Source organism: Amphibalanus amphitrite, unplaced genomic scaffold (genome assembly GCF_019059575.1).
Source record: "Amphibalanus amphitrite isolate SeventyFive unplaced genomic scaffold, NRLGWU_Aamphi_draft 000452F_arrow, whole genome shotgun sequence".
Classification (NCBI taxonomy): Eukaryota; Metazoa; Arthropoda; class Thecostraca; order Balanomorpha; family Balanidae; genus Amphibalanus; species Amphibalanus amphitrite.
The window spans coordinates 359,964-379,255 of NW_024881946.1; the positions used below are offsets into that span (position 1 = coordinate 359,964).

Consider the following 19,292-nt stretch of genomic DNA (forward strand, 5'->3'; position numbering starts at 1 on the left):
AAAGTACAGGAGGAGGTAACAGGCAACCAAAAGTTAAATGTTTGCCGTATGATTGATCAATTAATTATCATATGAAGGAATTACTAATAATTATCATATGCGACATTGCAAAAGGCAACGCAACGATTTTTGTGTTCGAAATGGCATGCCTATCCATTATCCAATTTCCAATGTAGCCAGTGCTTATCATGTCATCTACCTATTATGTTCCATGTACATGTATTGTACCTCCATCGCTTAATCAAACGAGATAACATAAAGTATTAAGTGGAATTCACAATTTCTCACTTTTAAACGGAAGACAAGTGACAAACTAAGGATAAATTAGTCATTCATTAGCCTCGCAAACATGAATCCAACAGCCCAATCGCCTTACATTACCATGTTAACTAAGCCACCCTCAAAATGCAAATCTCTGCAGTGAAGTTTTCCTAGCCGGGCGGCGGCGGCGCAGTCTCAGCATGGCGATTACGAGCGGCGCAGCGCGCGGCGCGGCTGTGTGCGTCACGTCCGCCGCACCGCGCGCCATGGCGCCTCTTGTGGCGCGCTAATGCCAGACCAAATAAACAGAGCGAGCTTAGAGAGCAAACAGCGGCGGCGGCGGCAAATGGACACAGTCGGACGATTCGCCGTCGGTCGACGGGGCGACGGTGACGACGGGAGGGAGCCGGCAGGGGACTGCGGGCCGGGTCAGACGGGGCCAGAGGAACGACGGGGCAGAGGAACGGAGCAGCCGCAGTGTAAGCACTTTGGAATGGTTGATAACCATAAATATTTGATAAATTCCAATTTCTTTTTTTACGAGAGAACGAGATTGAGAGAGAAAACGAGAGAGAGAGAGGGAGAGGAGAGAAAGCAAGAAAGAAAGAAAGAAAGAAAGAAAGAAAGAAAGAAAGAAAGAAAGAAAGAAAGAAAGAAAGAAAGAAAGAAAGAAAAAAGAAGGATAGAAAGAAAGAAAGAAAGAAAGAAAGAAAAAAAGAAAGAAAGAAAGAAAGAAAGAAAGAAAGAAAGAAAGAAAGAAAAATTCACTCACAAGCTCCGCATACAATTGTTGTCGAAGGTGCAATAGGTATTTAGGTGCAAACATCTGCAAGATTCAATCGAATAAAACAATTTTAGCTGCGATATGGCGCGCCGCGCCAAGTGTCAACAACAAAATGTGGCTCTTTTTTATAGTGGACTCAAAGTAATTGATTGTGCTATCCCATCCCACGGGCTGCTTAGCATTGACCGTAAGGTAAAGTTGATGACAATTTTATGTACTGAATGTTCTATTGTTTGCCATCCCCCTAGTAAATAGCATGCAATGGTGCCAGGAATATTTGGGTACGTTCCCGGAGAAGTGCTCAGTGTGGGAGCGTGAGAAGGCGCCGGTCGCACGCTGGTCTCACCAGTCATGGAGCGGCCGTCCGGAGGGCGGGCTGCACACCCTGTCCGCGCGGTGACCCCCGCCGGCGGTCATTATCACCGCTGAGGCCCCTTCCGGTCCGTGTGACCGGTCGGTACCGGCCCAACCTGTCGGCGGCGGCCGGCGGAGCTGACGGGTCCATTGAGCGGGGTGCCGGGCCGGCCCGGGGCGGCCGGGGGCGGCCGGGGGCGGACAGTGGGGCGGCGCCGGCCCGCCCCCGTCACCCCTAATCAGCCGCGCCGGGACCCAGCCGTCAGCCCCGGCGCGAGGTGACGCCGGGCGCCGGCCGTGGGCGGAGCGGGTCAGGGGGCACCTGGACAGCCGCGCGGCGGCCAGCGATAATGGGGAAATTGATGGCCATCACGGGCGGCGCCCCGGCTGACAGGGGACACGGCCACGAGACGCCCCAGTCCGTCACTATCCGGGCCCAGCAGGCAGGGACCGCGCGGCAACAGCGCTGGGAACCCACACTGGGTCATGGGCCCGACAGGTCCATCCATCAGCAGCACTTCACACGGGTATAGCAGGATGGGTGAATAGCGTGGAGTTTCCACAACCTGAGTTCTGCAGTGCTCTTCACATTCTCTCCTCATTGTTGTGGCGGAAATACACATACAAAATGGATAGTTTTTTTTCTGAACCACTGGTGATCTCCTAACCTTCTGCCATGTGGGGAAGCCATGCAGTTTTTTTTTTGTCATCAACTATGGAAGCTGAAACACTGCAGATTGTGGACCAAAAGCGGTAAAACGAAGTTTATGATCGGCGCTTTACAATCCCTCGAGTGACAACTCCTTGCCAAAAACCAAGCCTTAGTGCTCGGGTGGGAACTTTGGCCTCTCCCTGTGTGGTAAGAGCGCCAGACACCATCGCGGTCAGCTGAGCCCCCCCCCCCCCCCCCAGCTCCCCGGCCGGCCGGCCGGCCGGCCAGCCGCCTCTGCGGCACACGTGCTGCGCCGTGGCGTGCGAGAATGCGGATCCTGCCGGCCGGCGGACGGCGGAGACGGCGACCGGACGGCCATCTCGTGCTCGGCTCTCGGCGCAGCTCGGCCCGGCGTGACTCAGCGGGACCACAGACTTGGCTCAGGGAGACTCAGACCAGAGAAACTCAGCTCAGCGCAGCTCAGTCCTATAAGACTCAGCTCAGTGAGACTCTGTGGGACTCGGTGAGACTCAGCTCAGCGAGACTCAGCTCAGTGTGAGTTGCGACTCAGTATGGTTTAGCTCAGTGAGAACAGACAGGTCTCAGCTCAGCAGTACCGGGCCGGATCGCCGATCGACAGCAAGACACCATATCGGGGCGGAGGACGGGGTCAGGGCTCAGGTCAGCACCCAGAGGGAATATCAGCTGTCGAGCCCTATTTATCCAACAACAGAAATAATGCAGCGAGACCAAATACAGTGGAGCAGCACAAAACCAGCCGCGACCGTCCCTGCCCCGACCGGACGGGCTGGTGAGATCACCAGACAACTCGTAATGGACACCGGCCAGTCGGCCCGCTGTTTGTGGCAGTCCGTCTGCGTCTGTCCGAGCTGACCAGATGAAGTGGCGTGGAGCGGCCCGTGCAGCGGCGCGCATCCCCGGCCGGCCGGCCGCCACTGATAACTCGCTAATTAGCCAGCGGCGAGGGGTGCCTTTACATCGGCGGCCGTTTGATGGTGCCGCCGCGGGGCTGAGCGGGGGCGCCGGACGGCTGCTGAGGGGCTGAGCTGAGCGGGGCGCCCTGAGGGGCTGAGCGGGGAGCCGGCCGGCTGTGGACTGAGGAGCTGAGCTGCGCAGCGCCCTGAGGAGCTGAGCAGGGCGCCCTGAGGGACTGAGCAGGGCGCCCTGAGGAGCTGACCGGGGGCGTCGGCCAGCTGCGGACTGAGGTACTGTGCTGAGCTGTGGAACGCCCTGAGGAGCTGAGATTGGGGCGCCGGCCGGCCGGCCGTGGGGCGCCCTGAGAGGCTGAGCTGTGGGACACTCTGTGGAACAAAGTACAGACACCGAACATAGGGCAACGGAGCAGCACAGTCACTGTCACCCGAAGTGAGCTGATGACTAGGGAAATGGACTGAGGACGCTCCCGGTATTGCCGGAAATCGAAAAGCCGACCGAGCACTGTCTGTGCACGGCTGAGGCAGTGTCTGTGCTTAGTGCTTACATTGAACGCTGCTCGAACATCGACTGGACAGTGGATACTGCTCAGGGCCGACAGGCTCACTGTTCAAACGCAGCCCCGGAGACGGCGGAACACGACCGAAGCGCGGCCAAAAACACGGCCCTATTCCTATTGCCCTGGTCAATTACGGATAACTGAGGATCCTCTAAAAAAGGCGCAGTTTGACGTTTTCCTGCCACCCTAACTGGCTGGGTTCTACATGAGGTGGGCCTTCCAAACATCACGAGCTCATTAGGCGATATCCCTCCTGTGACGCATAAACCACATCCGTGAGAGAAATGAACCTCCCGTGACGGGAAATAACTAGCGTCTGCCGCCGCCTTGCACGGCAGGGGTCAGCTGCCGCCAGCTCCCATCACATGTCTGCATTACACGGCCTGTCAGGTTCTCTGAATCCGAGGGTATCGCTGCGGTTTTCTAACCGGTGCACCGCGGCTACGGTAAGGAGTCATGCCCGTTCCCGGCAGCTGTCTTATTCCGCATCACAAATGCGGACTGGAGTCTGGCTGGGCAGCGCCGCCCGGCCCTGGACCAACGCTCCCGGCAGAGGAGGGTGACCTCAACTACACGCCCCCGCCCACCACAGCGCGCCCCCAGTGTGGTGGAGATAGGGGACATGGCGCCAGGGCCGGCGGTCGGCCCCTGTAACCAACAACTACCGGCACAAACGTGTGCGATTGATTGGACATCATTCCACTGAGGAGCTGGTCGCTTCTCGGGCGTTCAAATATGGACACTTCCAGTTGTAGAGTAAGCGGTATTAATATATTTGCCGCCCATGGTTTTTGTATTAAACACAGAAAAAATGTTTACAACGAAAGTTGAATTTGTCGGCAGACAAAAACAATCAATCAAAATAGGAATTTCTATTGTATGAACTGTGTACCAAATCAACTGATGCAATAAAGGTAACGTTATTATGGCCTTTTCGAAGCTAAGAAGTACCTACCTTAGGTCAGCGCTATTCCACAAACGTAATAATGTAAGAAGTTATCTTTCCACCCTTCAGAGACTCGTTCAAATGCGTAAGCCTCTCCAGAGCGGCGCATTGATGGACAGTGCGCCTGGCTGGGTGCTGAGGACCGGCTGTTATTTTCGCCGTGCCGGCCGAGGTATTTGCGCCGCTGGAGGTGGCGGCTCCTTGCACAAGCCGTCGGTCTGGCCGGCCGGAGAGGGAGCGGCGGGGCGCCGTCGGCCGTCCGTCGGCCGTCTGCAGTCTGCACGCGCGGCGCGGGGCCGGTCCGGCCGCACACCGGCGGCGCGATTACACCCACTTAGGGGAGCGGCGCGCGCACTGCCCAGGCACGCACTAATTCGGCCCGATCCCGATACGCGGCCGGGCCGGAATGATGCAAGGCCTATTTGCACAGGGCGGAACTACGCCAGGCATGTGGGCAACCATTCCGGCGGTCAGGTGACATCTGGAAGCTGCCAGTTTGGAGCCATTTAATCAGACCGTCACTTGAGCTGCCCAGTAATCGGTGTCTGACTGGCACTGAGTGACCCAACGGGCCGGCATCCCACCACTGGCGCCGGCCCTGCCACTGGCGCTCACCGCCACACACACAGACACACGCACCCAGCAAACCTTCGGGCGCACGACCAAAACACGCCGCACAATAACTGGTAACTAACAACGCGCCTGCCTCGAGTATGCATTCCGCAGATGAGCGGGCTCAGACGTCCTCCACGCTCAAATCGGCGCGCCTTCTCGGCGTTGCCTTCATACCGCAGCTTCATATGTTTGCGAAATCGTGTCGGGTCTTTTTGCGTCCGTCTGGTGGGCGGCGGGCCACGCGCGGCGCGTTTGAAGCCGACCGATTGTATCACGGCGGTGTGCACGCCGCAGCGGACGCTGTGACGGATCGGCCGTGACGGCCGGACGGCCGGACCGGACCGACACCGGACTGGACGGACGGACGGCCGCGAACCGGGGCGGGCGGAGAGACAACGGGTGGAGAGAAATAGGCGGCGGCTGACAAATATGGAAAGAATGCGAAAGGGTTGGACCGAATAAGCGCGCGTAAGGAACGGAGGAACAACACGAGAAGAAAGGCAGTCGTGCAGACACGGATGGGTCGAGGCGGGTTGATAGCGGATGGGCAGCGAAATGAAATCTGAGGAGCCGGAAAACCGGGAGCCCCGCCAGTGCACGGACGGGCCGCGCGCCAGTTTAGGGCGAATTTAATCAAGAAAGTGACTTTCGAAAATCTGCTTGAAATATGGCTGAATGTATAGGAAATTGCCTGAATTTTATGAAACTACCTGAATTTTGCACATATGGCAACTTTTAGGGGGTGATTTGACTACTCAAAGTGGACAAATTGTTGGCTTTCTCATATCCTGCCGATTTGCGGGCAAGAACGCGACTTTTGTAACGCAAGTTTACATAGTGTAATACATTTTGAATTGATATAAATCATACACCATTGTTCTTCCCAATGTCTCTAAAAAACGATAGGATAACTTGCAATACTGGCTGACCTATCGTCTGCAAGTTACGACTGATAGAATCAAACCAATACATGCATAGCGTTTTCATAACGATGTTTCATGAAAACCGAAGATTTCAACAACTACCGCCGTTTGCCGCCACGTCAGATCTAGCATGATTGCAATTCGCCAGCATTTTTTGACTTGGCCCGACCTTTTTTTCCTGCTCGAACTTGCTCGCCTCACCGGTAGCTCGAGTTTAAACATGACCGACGGCACGCCGCTCGGTCATGACCCAGCCGCGCGCCGTGACCTGACCTGGGGGCGGACGGTACGTGACCCGACAGGATCCGGAATGACGTGTGGTTTTTAGTCCCGCCCATTGAGTGATGTCACTGTCTACAGCAGCCAATCATCGAGCCTGTTATTATGGGTCAGGATGTGTGTCAGCTAGTCATTGGGTGGCAAATGTATCGTAACCTATTTCGAGAGTATGAAATAAGTCCTCTTTGGCCACGATGATTTCGATTATTGGTACCTGATCATTCCTGCCCCGTACTGCTGCTTTCCGTACACCCGGCTGAGGTGCAGGAGGCCTTCAGGACCAGGATGGGGCTGCGTGTGGATGAGCCGCGGGCAGGAGGCAGCGGCAACTCCAACGACGGCAACACTGCCCGCCGCGCCTTCCGCTCGCCGGCCGAGTTCGCGGCCTGCACCGGCGTCGACCAGGAGCTGATCGACCGGGTCGGCACGGTGCTGCAGGCTGTCAGCTGTCTGCACCGACTGGACATCGACGCTCTCTCCGCGTACTGCCGCCGCACGGCTGAGCTGTACGTGGAGAGGTACATACATGTCCACCACCCCATGTCCACCACGCTGCACAAGCTGCTGAGCCACTCGGCGGCCGTGGTGGAGTCTTGCCACCTCCCGATCGGTATGATGTCTGAGGAAGCAGCAGAGGCTACCCACAAGCGGGTCCGCCAGTACCGCCTTCGACACACCCGCAAGGATTCGAGGATCCACACGATGTCGGACCTCCTGAGCTACCTGCTCGTGGCGAGCGACCCGCTGCTCAGCAGCCTGGGTCTGCAGCGCCGGGGAAGGGGGAGGGGGAGGGGAGAGAGAGAGAGAGAGAGAGAGAGAGAGAGAGAGAGAGAGAGAGAGAGAGAGAGAGAGAGAGAGAGAGAGAGAGAGAGAGAGAATCAGCTACGTCGTGACGACGGCACCGACAGCAGTGATGTCGACAGCGACGACTGCCACAGCAGCAGTGACTGTTCAGCAGTGACAGCAGTGACTGGCAGAGACGAACCAGCGCGGCGTGTCGTGAGAGTGTTCAAAGTGTATGTATGTAACATGTGATGCAATACATATGTATCGTGTGTTTATGCTTTTTCGATTATCGAATATATCGAAAGCATCAGGGATGACCCAAAATGCCTAAATACACCCATTCAATTCATTTGAAAAACATATTGAGAAATATTAACAACGCTACGAATAAATTCGCCCTAAACTGGTCAACGGCCCCACTGTGCAGTGGCCGCGCGAGCTCCACAGTCACCCGGTCCGAGCCGCTCTGACAGACATAGATCCGTCCAGCGTCTGACACATATCAGTCACCCGTCGGACCGTCTCAATCCGACAGGACATGGCCCGTAACAAAGCTGACTTAGGAGGCTGCCGGCCGGACCGGTCCAGCAGAGCTGACTTCTGAGGCGGCCCGGCGGACAGCGGGTCTCACCAGCCGCCGCAGCCTGACACTCACCCGAGGAGTGGCCGCCGGTCTCCAGAGCGCCTCGGCCGGGTCGGCTGACCGCAGCGGGACATCGCATGGCGGCGCCCGGCCGCTGAGCCGGCTCGCGTGCCGCGCGCCCAGTGCATTACGCGAATATCCGCCCGGTTGGCTGGTGGCTTACGGCAGAGCTCGGGCGGCGGCGGCCGACTTAGCGGCGGCGGCGCCGACTCTGCTGAGAGCCGAGGCTAGTAACGGTGTGCGGTCTCCGACACAGATGGACGTGGACGGCAGGCCGGCCGAGCGATCCGAAATACCCGCTCCGCGGCTCTATGGGCAGCCGCCGTCGGGGCGGGAGCCCAGCATTACAAGGATTACAGCCAAATCGGTAACATACTCGTCCAAACCGTATATCGCAAGCCACGAGGGCATATCATTTAAGTACACTTATCTAGGGAGAAACCATTGAGAGTGGTAGGACTTCAGGACTCTTTATCCCCTTTATGTAGCAAACTTTGACATTTTGTTCCACGGAGCCAAGTTTCGGGGATTTGCAGGGCTTATTCGGTTTTAGTGGCCCTCAGAGCGCGTTTGGCGGACAGTCAGTCTGCTCGTAAGCTGCAGCTCTGATGGCTCTGACGGCTGTGGCCGGGCGCCCCGCGGTGGGAGCGGTGGCGGTGTTAGTCCTACATCACTAACTGCAGTCTCCGCGCGACACATGGTATTGCGGCACAGCCTATACGCACCGAAGACTGCAGTTACTGGACGAACAGTAGCACCAGGACGTGCGGCGCGCGGCGCAGCGCGGTAGTAGGGTTTGAAATGCAAATGACATTTCTCGGGATGGAAGACAACAGTCAAAAGGGTACCGATCGGATTTCTAATAGACGACCAAATATGTTCTTAAAAGAAATCCTAAAGAGCAGGTGCAGGTAATTTCTAGCTTTTGCCATTTTGCGCACTACTGTCAGCGGCGAGTGTGCCGTAACTGCCGATGGATCATTTTGGAACTCCGACGAATCTCTAATCTGTACCTCAGGTATCGGCCAAGCGATCCAGTCCCTTACTGCTATAATTTCGAAGATGGTCAGACTCTTAAACTTGCTACCGCGGCGATAGAAAAGGAATTTTCACTCAAGCAGGACTTTTCTATATGCAGACTTCCACTTAACATCCAACAGTCATCACAAAACAGGTTTGTGGTAAATTGATGTTTAAAGGCGTGTCTTTGTTAATGAATTCATCTAACTAACCCAATGAGCGACGGGCCTAGCCGGACATTGCCGCTAGATATTACTGCAAACTAATAGCGAAGTTGTGAACAATTATACGCTTGTGTCGAGAATACAGGGCATACCAGCTCCTAGAAGTGCCGAACACGAACAGCCGTGAGAGCGCCGTATTCACCGCTACAAGAACACTGTGCTCGGCACCCAGAGACCGAGAGCACAGAGTCGGATTCCAGGAGCCCGGCTGAGAACACTGTGCTCGGCTCTTGGCGGCCACAAGCACGAAATGTTTACCCAGTCAGCATAATATCCAAATCCATTCGCTCATGCAAACGGGCCGAGCGCAATGACTCAGAGCGCTGAGACGGGCGATAGTGTGCAGTTCAGTCCTCCCGCTGGCGAATGACAGGGGACGGGAGGAAGGGCACATCCAACAGCAGAGCGAGTGGACCAGCTGTCGAGAGCAGACTGAACAGGAGAGAGCAGAAAGGCAGATAATGAAAGCCGAACCGACTTACCGATATTATAACTGATCTTTAACCGAATATAACTGGTTTTAACAGGAGAGCGCACGGATCGACGACTAGAAGCCGTCGAGCAGGAAAGAACAGGGGCCAGTTCAATCGGGGCGGCCGAACCGGGCAGAAAAGGGGCCAGTTCAATCGGGAGCGGCCAAATAGGGAAAAACCGGGCCAGTTCTATCTAGGACGGCATCTGTCGCGGGCACCTGCGGTCCCACATCGTCTGAGCTCTGACCAGCAGCGGGAAAAGCGCAGTCAGCGGCCACGGAACCGAGAGCTGACCAGAGGACAGGGGCTGAACAGGGAGACGGCGGAACAGCACATAGAAACTGACGGCCGATCGCAGAGCAGAACTTACAATGGTCGAAGCAAGCAACAGAACGGGAGCTAACAGCGGCGCTAGATACGGGAGCTGACATAGGCCAATTTCCAGAGAGGATATGGTATCTAAACTGATGCGGTCGTAACTGATGGGCTGATGCCTGGAATCTGGGCTTTGCTGGCACACCGCCGACACCGATTAAACAGCGCCGCAGCTGATAAGGTGGTGACGAGATTAGATTGAGCTGTTCCGCCCAACTTAAGACTGGCAGAATGATACAGAGATCGCCAGACCATGACTGGCAGACTGGTGTAAAAATCAGCAGACTGAGACTGGATGAGTAATTCAAAATCCAACACTGACTGAAGTGCTGGTGCTCAGTCTGGGTCTGACGGACTGACTGACCCCGGCACTGCTCTGGGGTGGTTAGCACATGTGGCGGGGTCCCACCCGACCCTCTCACCGGCGCGGAGTCTGCGGGCGTCCCTCGGACGGGCGGCGGGATCGGCCTGCAGGGACAGCCGGCGGCCGGCCCGGCACACAGAGCGGCACAGGGCACCCGGCGGCACCCGGTCACTGGCGGCGCGGCCGGCCACATACCCACTGCGGCCGGCACCCACCCACCGCAGCTCACACATACACACACACAGCGGCACCTTACCTCGCCAGTGGCACAGTGGCCAGACTGGCCGCGCCCGGCCCGACCACCGCGGATCACAGCTAATTGTCACCGCCGGGCGGCCGGCATTAGCCCCCAATCAGCTTAACCCGCTACAATGCTATTCGCGGCTATCAAAATCTCACCTCTGATTTTGTTTTAAGTTTGAGCACATAAAGAAGATATTTACTCACCTAAGCTTGGCTGAATGAACGCTGGGGATGAGGAACAGCTAAGCCTGTTAGAGCGCTGATAAAACCTCCTAAAACCGTCTAAGACCGTATTAACACTGTACTGCTCGCAGCCACTCAATACAGAGCCGCGACGCAGAGGTGGAGCCAGCGCCGGCGCGAGCGGCGCCCCGCCCCCGCGGCGCCGTTCCGGCCGCTGATTGGTGCGAGGACCGTGTCGGCGGCCAATGAGCGGGCGGCGCGTCGTCCGTCGGCCGGCAGCGGCGACGAACCATGGCCGAGCTCGGCCAGCCGACGCTACCGACGACCGCCGCCACCGGCGTGCGTCCCACACAGTTTCAATGGAATTCTGATGTTCTAAAATGGGATCCAAATGGTGGCGCCGACAGAAAAATGATTTAGCAGCGTCGACTGGAAAACGGACTCAATTTGACGCATCAGGGCAGTGAATAACAGCGTCACTGATCTATTAGCTGATTAGGTATACAGCCGTGATGTATATTAATTGAATTGTATGGCATATCCCCTCAAAGCAATAACAATTCTACGACACTTTGATTTATGCTTCTCTTAAAGGTACTGGAGCAAAGCTGCTAAAAAATAAATGAATTATAACAACTCTAAGTCATCAAGAAACGTGCCACCAATTTGAGCATTAGTAATTTGCATGTGATAGCAATTGAGTTTTTAACCAAGTAAAAGCAATCTAACTTTATCCTTATATCTCCCTAACAAACATCGTGACGAGGGGCTACCACTGTGCCTCGCTCCACCAACAGATCCAACAGATCAATTATCACGAAATCGTTTTGGAAACAAACAATGTAAACAAAGTGTCAATCAATCACGGCCCAGGGCGTTACAGGGTTCCAGTGAAGCTGCGGTGTCCTAATACGGAGAATGTCAAACCTGCCAGTCACGGATAACATCTAGTCGGCGGCGGTGCCATGTGGGTGTACCGGTCCCCCCCGTGCCCCACCGGGGCCCGGTGGGCTCTGCCTCTGCCCCACCCGCCGGCCTGCCCCGGTCACCGTCCGACCTGCCCCCGCTCCGTCTGCCCCAGCGGCCCACTTCTCACGGCGCTGAGACCGAGACCGTGGGTAACTGGAGGCCGCAGCTCGTGCCGCCGACCCCTTACCCCGCCCCCCGCCGGCCGCCCCGCCCCGCCCCGGCGATTTCCAATCAATCGCAGCTTATAAAAAGAACCGGAAAGTAAAACCATTTATTTGAGATGATCCGCCCGTAAGAAGATTACCGGTCCACAAGAAGCACCTAATGATTCATGAGTCGAGTGGCGCGGTGTCCGAGCCGCCTAACAAGTCTCTGCCGCCGCTAAGCCCGGAATTAGGACTTCTTTGGCGCTCGGTTCGGCCGGTCGGCGCAGCACCGGACCGATTGTGCACCGCTCTCATTGAGGGGCCGGGCCGCGACGCCGGCCGTCCGCCTTTGGTTAGTCAGCTGGTGGCGACCGGTGCGCGCTCCCAAAGTAAACACGCCGCATTTTGATGATAATTTATACTACTTTTATCATGGTAATAGTGGGCGCGCAACAGATGGGCGGCGGCGGTGGCGGCTGCGCGGACCCGGCCGGACCGGGATGGGGGGGGGGGTGACCGCTGATGTGTTTATCCCTGCCGAGGCGTCATCGGAGGCCCGTCGATCGGCCGATACCGCCGCCCGGCCAGATGGCTCCGACGGCGGCCGTTATCAATAAATGCCCGTGTCCGAGGGCGGCGGCGGTTTGGCCAAACAGTGGGCCACGGCCGCCGGCCGGCGCCCACCGACCATTGGCCAGCTATCGGAGCACGGATCGGCACACAGCGCGGAATCAGCGGCTTTTAACCGCGGCACTAAGATGACAGTGATTGACGTGTTGCTCAGGAAGGCCGGAACGCTCGCGGCGCCCGATCGGCTCGGCTTGTCGGAAACCAGAGTTCTTCGAAACAATTACGGAACGATCATTAGTGTCAAGGACTAATGTGGTACATTACCTGAAGAGCAGAGCAATGTGAAGATGTGGAATAAGGATGCATTAGCAACACATTTTTTTCAAGCAAATTCCTGTCACAAGCTAATCAATTGACTACCTACGCTATCTAATACGACCATAGCCATTACTCTGGGACAAACTGTCGCATTATTCCAGTACGGATTCTACAAACGCAGCCCCGCCACGGTTCCAGGAGTTGGACAGAGCCGAGCCGGCCGTTACCGGGGGAGCAGGCGGCCGGTCTCGGCGCCGCTGGAGATCGGGTATTAGAGCACACTGTCAGGCTCACCCCGTTACCGAGCGGCGGCCGGCGGCTCCCGGTAGTCAGCGCGGTATCCAGTCGGCTCCGATCTGAGCGGTATCGAGTGCCGCGCAAACAGACCAGCGGCGGGCGCGCGCCGCCTAATCTGCGCCGACTGCAAACAGCAGTGAGCTCGGAGCCACTTGTGGCCGCCCTCCCGGCCCTGCCCGCCGACAGACGACCGACTCTGTTTGAGTTTGGGACTAGCGGCTCGACCGGAGTCAGCTCAGGTGTGCCCGGTCGGGCGGCACTCGGTCTGTGCTCGCCGCCACCGCCGCTGCACCGGGCGGTCAGCGGTCAGCGGCCAGCGGTCATCGGTCATCGGTCAGCGGTCAGCGGTCAGAGGCCAGCGGTCAGCGGCCAGTGGTTAAATGTTTCCGAGTCAGCAGACAGGGACGCTGGCCCGACTGGCCTGTCATCGAGCACGGAGTGACCTTACCGAGCAGAAGTTACCGATCTCGCCAGAGACCGCTCCGGTTCATATCGTCCAGGACAGTAAATACAGGATAATCCAGGACAGCTCGTGACAGACTGACGTGGCGTCTAGTTTGCCTGAGTCTGAACCATCCCTAATCGGTCTGATTTCCGGTCTGCCATGAACTCCGCCTGGCAAAACCCTAGTCCTGAGATTGTCTCGGCCCGGCCTCAGTCCTGAGATTGTCTGGCCCCGCACGGCCTCAGTCCTGAGATTGTCTGCCCAGCGCGGCCTAAGTCCTGAGATTGTCTGCCCAGCGCGGCCTCAGTCCTGAGATTGTCTGCCCAGCGCGGCCTCAGTCCTGAGATTGTCTGCCCAGCGCGGCCTCAGTCCTGAGATTGTCTGCCCAGCGCGGCCTCAGTCCTGAGATTGTCTGCCCAGCGCGGCCTCAGTCCTGAGATTGTCTGCCCAGCGCGGCCTCAGTCCTGAGATTGTCTGCCCAGCGCGGCTTCAGTCCTGAGATTGTCTGGCCCAGCGCGGCCTCAGTCCTGAGATCACCTGGCGCCGTGAGAGGCAGTCCGACGTGAGCTGAGACTCGGAGCGACTCGCCTGGACGGCCCTCCCGGGGCCAACAATGGCGCTGGCTGTCAGCCCGGCGCGCTGCCGTCGGCGGCTCGGAGCTCGCGGCGCCCGAGCCGGCCCGGAATGCGGCGCCGCCGCCACCGTCTCCGTATTTTGACGGCCGCGCCCGACGGCTATTCTGGCGCGCCGGACGGCTATTCTGGCGCGGCCGATTATAAAGTGGGCCGGAGCCGGCCAATAAACGCGCCATTATAGCGCGGCTAATGCGCCGTGCGTGAGACGGTCAATGGCGCGCGGCGGCCGGCGGAAACGGTCGGTCCCGGCCTCCTGTCTCCGACACCGGTCAGCGAGAGCGCCGCCATTGCCGCTCCCCTGACCGGCGCAGCGCGCTGGGCCACGGGTCCCCAGGCCCGTCCCCGGTCAGTACTCAGTGGCAGCGTGACATCACCGCCAGCAGGCACCGTCAGCGGTCACCTCGGCTGGCAGCCAAAGGCTCGCCGCTGTCCGCATTTTCATTGGATCAGATGATTCGGCCCTCACCTATCCGTTATGTTCGAAAATTTTGAACGGTCCTATCCTTGTGCGGCATGACCTGCCACCATTAGCAATTCCTGCTGACAAATTCTGGAGACAGTATGAAGGTTTCAATTATTAACCATCACGTGCTGGCAAGCCCTAATCCCCAATTTGGCTGCGCGTAACTATGAGCGGGCCGCGATGACGGGGCCGGCCGATGAGTTACAGCGGCCGCGTAACGACACGGTGGCCGCCGCGGGATTACCCTGAATGCTGCATGAGGCCGAGTGGCCCGGCCGAGTGGACGTCCGCCCGGCCGGCGCTGCGTGCCCCCGTGACGGACTGCGTGCGCAGGTCACAGTGACGGGCCGTGACGGGCCCGGCGGGCGGGCGGCGGCGGCGGCGGCGGCAGGGCCTCCGCGGCGGCGCCGATACCATCTGCGGTCATCCGGCGGCCGCCGACAACATGGCGGCGCCCACTGACCGGCCGGCCGGCTGGTGTTTGCCGCTGTCCGCCGCCCCTGGCGATCGGCATCTGACGAGTCGGGGCGGGGCGGGCGGTGTTTGGCCCGCCCGTCCATTGTCCGAGCCGCAGCGCCGTGCCCTGTGTCTGTCCGTTTACCAACAGGGGACACTGGTTTGTCGAAGGGAGGCCGGCCGCCTGTCGGCACCAGGCCTGAGGCCACAGCGCACGGTGCACGATTGTGCGCGGCAGGGTGGCTCCTGACGAACAATAACAGCTCCGGTCTGGAGCAGCAACTTCCTATATCTCTTTCCTTCCTACATAGACTTTCTTAAAGCCTCTCGAAGGCTCTCCAGAAACAGACTCCTGGATATAACACTTACATAAAGTCTTATGCAATTTTTACATAAAACTTTTAGGACGTTTTCTCACGAATGACCAACGGTATGCCAAAGCCCTCCGCAGGTATCCACTGCACGGTGATCGGCCAGGGTTCGCTGCTGCCAGCCGCTGCCGCTCCCCGACTTCGTTTTCGGCTCGGGCCGCGCTCCCCCGGCTCCTCGGCTCCCCGGCTCCCCGGCCCGGCGGCCGTTGCAGCTGGGCGTGCGTCGCCAGATAAGAGCGCGGATAAAGGCACCACCTAATGACGGGGGCAGTCTGATATCGGGCGCATTCAGCCGCCGCGCCGGCCGGCCGGTCGCGCTGCGCTTTTCAGGCGGTCGGTCGGTCGGCGCGCGCGGGACGTCTCAATGAGTGAGTGACGCGCGCGTGATTGACGCCTTTTCTCGGCGCGCCGGCGACATAAATGGCGCACCGGTGGCATCAATAGCGCGGTCTCATGCTCCTGGGCGCGCCGCGTAGATCGGAGGAGACCGGCCGGTCTTTTCAGCCGGCTGCTGGCGACGACAGCTGCTGTCACCACCGCCACCGCCCAGAAAACTAGAGAACCGCAGGCAACCGCAGAGAACCGCGGAAAACCACAGAGATCCGCGGAAAACCACGAGGAGCCGCGGAGAGCGCGGAGAACTACGGAGACCTAAAAAACCACACACTACATATGTTCAGAACCACACGACGCTCGGCGCCAGAGCACATGCCCTTTTATAAGCCCATATTGTGAGGAGTCATCCATTTTCTTTGTCCAACATTTGCCAACATTTGCCAATCAGTGCCAACGTTTGCAAAATTACTGCTTACCAAACTCCCGTACCTACCTGACCTCACTCTGTCATTGAATTTGACTGCAAAGCCACTGTCGCTGCGGAGAGTTAATAACCTGAACACAAAACAAATATCTCAAAATATCTTGTTAGTCGGTATGCTCGGAAATACCAGTTCCATCGCCGTCACCGATGTCACGACTATGTAATGGACATCGATCATGTAACTGGGCCGCACGAACACGGGCGAGGACCAAAAACCCGCTCGGCCCGCCGCCGCCGCCCCCGCTGCTCGGGTAGCTCACCGGTGTCATTTATCCTGGCGGTAATTTGTCACAGGACACCGATTAGAGGGCGGGCGACACGCTTTTTTACGCTGCCCGTCGTGCAGGCAGCAGTGATCAATAACGGAGAGGCGCCAATCACGCGCCCCGCGGCGCGGTCGGTCGGGCTGCGACCCGCCGCCCCGACCCGCCGCCGCCGCCGGCTCTGCTGTCTCAGCAAACAGCGGCCAGACGCGGCGCCCGAGACGCGCCGGAGACATCTCTGACGGGAGGACGGCGCCGGAGTCCGTCAGCGGCCCCTCCGGTGCCCCTCTGGGCCTCTCGGGACCCGGCCGGATGTGGCCCTGACAGCGGGGAGATCACGGAGGAAAGGAGAGAGATGCTAAACTAAACTGGCACCGCTCCTCCTTCAAACGGTCGGCCCAGCCCAGGGCGCTGACCTCCACGGGCAAGCTGCCTTGATGCAGTCACGATTCTCTGACCAGTGGCCTATCTGGCATTGTGTTGATCCAGTTATGACTGTTGATTCGCCCACTAGCTCTCTGAGCGATAACGTATCATTTGAAATCCATCAGCCGCCCCCCCCCCCCCCCCGCCCTCTGACACAGCCGCGCCACAGTGGCGGTGAATCTGCCGATCGCCAACAGCGGCCCGCTCAGCCCATCATCGCATCGCCTTATAGAATCTCCATAATCCGGGTGGGCTCACGCAGTGCTTCTGTCCGGCTTCCCGCGCGCCCCGCCCCGCCGGGCGCTGCGCTGCCCGTCTGCCCGTCTGTGGTCGCTGTGTGACGCTGCCGGGACCCTCTGACCCCTCAGCGCGCCAGGTCGGGTCACCGGGCCGGCCGGCCGGGCTGCTCCGTCCGGTCGGCCGCGTCGCTTCCGACGCCGCGGTCGATGCTGCCGGCGACTAATTCATCTGGACGGCCGGCGTAAGCTGATTATCCCGGCCGGCTGCACCCGTGTTTGGCTGGCCGCGCATCCTGTCTGGGGCCGTGTCGCCAGCTGCCGGCCGCGCCGGCCGGCCTCCATCCGTCCGTCCGTCCGTCCGTCCGTCTGCCAGTCTGTCCGTCCGTCCGTCCGTCCGTCTGTCTGTCCGTCCGTCTGTCCGTCCGTCCGTCCGTCCGTCCGTCCGTCCGTCCGTCTGTCAGTCCGTCCATCCGTCTGTCCGTCCGTCCGTCTGTCAGTCCGTCCATCGTCTGTCCGTCCGTCCGTCCGTCTGTCTGTCTGTCTGTCTGTCTGTCTGTCCGTCTGTCCTTCTGTCTGTCCGTCCGTCCGTCTGTCAGTCTGTCTGTCTGTCTGTCTGTCCATCTGTCGTCTCTCCGCTTGCTTGTTTGTCGTTCCGTCCGACCGTTCCGAATGAAGCTTTTCGTCATTCTTCACCTCTGCTTTCCAGTTCTCTATTTCCACCTTCTGACTTCTATCGTCTCCACCTTCTTCTCTCTTCTCTTCTCTCTTATCTCTCTCCCTCCCTCTTTCCCGCATCCAGTCTCTGTCGTTTTCGTCTCTGGCCCCCTCGCCAGCCGCCGTTTCGGTCGCACGCCGCACGTGCCGGCCGACAGAGCCGACTTCCGCTCAGCGATCAGCGCCCACCGCTCCGAGCTGCGCCCACAAACACAGCCAGAGAGGCCACCGGAGGCAAACAGAGCGTGCTCACGAGCACGTCCCCGCTGGCGCCGTCAGTCGGTCCGATCAGGCACAGCCTGGGGACGGACCAGTCGGTGCAGAGACGTGGAGCTGCGGGGTGGACCCGGTGACCCCGGAGTGACCTGTGACACCCGGGGTCAGAGGTGACAGAGCCGGCCGCTCCGTCACCCTGCACTGACACTGGGCGGGCCGCACAGGGGGCCGGGACAGGGCGGGCGGCACTCGGCAGGCTTCCCTGATCGATCTCCACGGCGCGGCGGCGGCAGGCGGCCCGGGCCGGGCCGGCGCGGCCGCGCCGCGCTGGGTGCGCTGCCACCGGCGGCATTCAGTCGGACGGCCGACCATTCAACCATTCAGCCAGACAGTTCATTGGACATTCGATAGTCCCTCTCAGTCCCACCCTATCGATTCGGTCTCATTGTGCCCGCGTGTCTCTGTTGTCTCTGTTGCTAATTTTCCTCTCCCAGAGTATGCAAATGGCGCACCGGTCGGTAGATTGTCCTGTCCATCAGTGCTCTGCGAGCCGGCTAATTTGGGGCCATCCCTCAGTGCTGCGGCGGCGGCTCAGGCCGCGCTGCGCCGCCGCTTTGTGTCGCTGCTGCGCCTTTTCACACGTCACCCTCTCTCCAGCCGTGCTCCGCGTGCTCTCTCCCCGCCCTGGTCGGCCCTCTGCCCGGGCGGGATGAGCGATCGTCCCCACGGGCGGGGAGGTGTCCGCCTTTTTCATCGGGCGCCGTTTTTTCAGCGAATCAATTAGTGAGATGGTTGTTCGTGACTGTGCGGTCAACATTGGTATGGTTCGCAGCGGGACGCCGGCACCGTCGGCTGATTAATGACGCGGCGCTACTGCGGCGAGTGTGGCGCGCGGGCGGCCAGTTCGGCGCACCCTTCCGCCGCTGCCGACCTCCGGGAGGTGACAGTGACCTTCGGCTGGGCCGGCAGCGTGACAGGAGTGAATGGAGGCGACGGCGGCGCGGTTACCAACAGCGCCGCCGGGATGATTTACACCGGCGACGAGAGGGCGCGTCTTGCCGCACTGGAGTCTGCCAGAGAGAGGAAAAGAAGAAAGACTGGGAGGGGAGACCGGAGGAGTCGGCCAGAGGCGAGCGGCCTTCAGAGTCACGGACAATGTCGGCTTTTATATCTAACCGGATGATAAAAAATATCATGGAACTGTGATTTATCCTCTCAGTTTCCGCACCTGCTGTTTCCGCCAGTGAAGGTCCAATGTTAGCACAGGAAAACTCTGATCCGAACGGGAACGCGAGCTACCACGACT

The 19,292-nt window shown here is 59.0% G+C and overlaps 1 protein-coding gene across 2 annotated transcripts in view; it reads right to left on the reverse strand.

Moving 5' to 3' along the window:
* The window catches only part of LOC122391741 (homeobox protein OTX2-like), a 66,948-nt gene that overhangs the window by 16,910 nt on the left and 30,746 nt on the right, over positions 1 to 19,292 (reverse strand). Inside the window, exon 1 of one of the 2 annotated variants that reach the window (XM_043385962.1) lies at positions 10,660 to 10,766. The exons of the other annotated variant lie outside the window; for it this stretch is intronic. The gene's annotated coding sequence lies outside the window, so the exon portion shown is untranslated. Of the gene's footprint in view, positions 1 to 10,659; positions 10,767 to 19,292 lie in introns of those variants that run through there. 2 annotated transcript variants of the gene reach the window in all.